The 2,404-nt window shown below is 48.0% G+C and overlaps 1 protein-coding gene across 2 annotated transcripts in view; it reads right to left on the reverse strand.

Annotated features, from left to right (window-relative positions):
• The window catches only part of MIGA2 (mitoguardin 2), a 32,117-nt gene that overhangs the window by 21,484 nt on the left and 8,229 nt on the right, over positions 1-2,404 (reverse strand). The window lies entirely within an intron of this gene.

Consider the following 2,404-nt stretch of genomic DNA (forward strand, 5'->3'; position numbering starts at 1 on the left):
TTCACCATGTTGACCAGGATGGTCTCGATCTCTTGACCTCGTGATCCACCCGCCTCGGCCTCCCAAAGTGCTGGGATTACAGGCTTGAGCCACCGCGCCCGGCCAAAAAAAGTTGTTTTTTTGTGAGACAGAGTTTCGCTCTTCTTGCCCAGCCTGGAGTGCAATGGCACAATCTCAGGTCGCCACAACTTCCGCATCCTGGTTCAAGCGATTCTCCCTCCTCAGCCTCCCGAGTAGCTGGGATAACAGGCATGCACCACCACACTTGACTAATTTTGTATTTTTAGTAGACATGGGGTTTCTCCATGTTGGTCAGGCTGGTCTCGAACTCCCAACCTCAGGTGATCCATCTGCCTTAGCCTCCCAGTGATGGGATGACAGGCATGAACCACCGTGCCTGGCCTAAAAATTTTTTAATGAAATACACATGAAAGGTTATTTTTAAAAATAGAGACAGGGCTGGGTGCAGTGCCTTACGCCTGTTATCCCAGCACTTTGAGAGGCCAAGGCAGGCAGATCACATGAGGTTGGGAGTTTGAAACCAGCCTGGCCCACATGGTAAAACCCAAAAAATTAGATAGGTGTGGTGGCACCTGCTTGTAATTCCAGCTACTTGGGAGGCTGAGGCAGGAGAATCCTTGAACCCAGGAGGCAGAGGTTGCAGTGAGCTGAGATTGTGCCAATGCACTCCAGCTTAAATGACAGAGTGAAACTCTGTCTCAAACAAAACAAAACAAAATAAAACAAAAAAAGTCGGGTATGGTGGTGTACGCCTGTACTCCCAACTTCTGGGATGTGAAGGCAGGCAGATCACTTGAGGTCAGGAGTTCAAGACCAGCCTGGCCAACATAGTAAACCCCATCTCGAGTAAAAATATAAAATTAGCCAGGTGTGGTGGCTTGCGCCTGCAATCCTAGATATTGGAGTGGCTGAGGCAGGAGAATCACTTGAACCTGGGAAGCTGAGGTTACAGTGAGCTGAGATTGCACCACTGCACTCCAGTCTAGGTGACAGAGCGAGACTCTGTCTCTAAAAAAAAAAAAGAGAGAGAGAGAGAGAGAGAAACAGGGCCTCCATATATCACCTAGGCTGGTCTCAAACTCCTGGGCTCAAGTGATCCACCGGCCTTGGTCTCCGAAAGTGCTGGGATGACAGGTACAAGCCACCACACATGATCGAGATTTTTTTAGAAGTAAGCAAAGTAGGGAAGAGAAAATACAGTGAAATGAGAGCCGGCAGAGTGGGACAGTGCATGGAAGCTAAAGGCTGTGCAGATGACTCCAGGCTTCCCAGGACAACCGGAAACTCAGCTGCCTTGGCCTCTCAGGGTCCCCTTTCATATTAGTCTCAAGACTTCTTTTTCCGGCTGGGGTCGGTGACTCACACCTATAATCCTCACACTTTGGGAGGCCAAGGCAGGGGAATCACGAGGTCAGGAGTTCAAGATCAGCCTGATCAACATGATGAAACCCCGTCTCTACTAAGAATGCAAAAAAATTAGCCAGGCATGGTGGCATACACCTGTAATCCCAGCTACCTGGCAGGCTGAGGTAGGGGAATTGCTTGAACCACAGAGGTGGAGGTTGTGGAGGTTGCAGTGAGCCAAGATTGCACCACTGCACTCCAGCCTGGGTGATGGAGTAAGACTGTCTCAAAAAAAAAAAAAGACTTCTTTTTCCAATTCTTTTTTGAGACAGAGTCTCGCTCTGTCACCAGGCTGGAGTGCAGTGGCACAATCTTGGCTCACTGCATCCCAGGTTCAGGCAATTCCCCTCCCTCAGTCTCCCAAGTAGCTGGGACTACAGGCTTGTGTCACCACCCCCAGCTAATTTTTGTATTTTCAGTAGAGATGGAGTTTCACCAAGTCGGCCAGGATGGTCTCGATCTCTTGACCTCGTCATCCGCCCGCCCTGCCCTCCCAAAGTGCTGGGACTACAGGCATGAGCCACCGCGCCCGGCTGCTTCTTTTTCCAATTCTAAAGATAATACTTTCCTTTTGCAACAATAATACACAATTTAAATTAATTTTCACAGAAGAAGATTTTTGCTTTTTCTTATTTTTTTTTTTAATAGAGACAGGACCTCTCTATGTTGTCCAGGCTGGTCTTGAAATCCTGGCCTCAAAGCATCCTCCTGCCTCCCAAAGTGCTGGGATTATAGGTATGAGCCACCACACCTGGCCAACTTTTGTTTCTTTCTCTTTTTTAAAACAAAAATTATTTAGATCATATCCAGTTTGGGAAAAAAGAAATTAAAAAATGAAGAAAAAAATTATTTAGAGAAACATGCCGAGCATGGTGGCTCATGCCTGTAATCCCAGCACTTTGGGAGGCCGAGGCGGGTGGATCATGAGGTCAGGAGTTCAAGACCAGCCTGATCAACATGGTGAAACCCCGTCCTTAAA

Source organism: Cebus imitator, unplaced genomic scaffold (assembly GCF_001604975.1).
Source record: "Cebus imitator isolate Cc_AM_T3 unplaced genomic scaffold, Cebus_imitator-1.0 Scaffold254, whole genome shotgun sequence".
Classification (NCBI taxonomy): Eukaryota; Metazoa; Chordata; class Mammalia; order Primates; family Cebidae; genus Cebus; species Cebus imitator.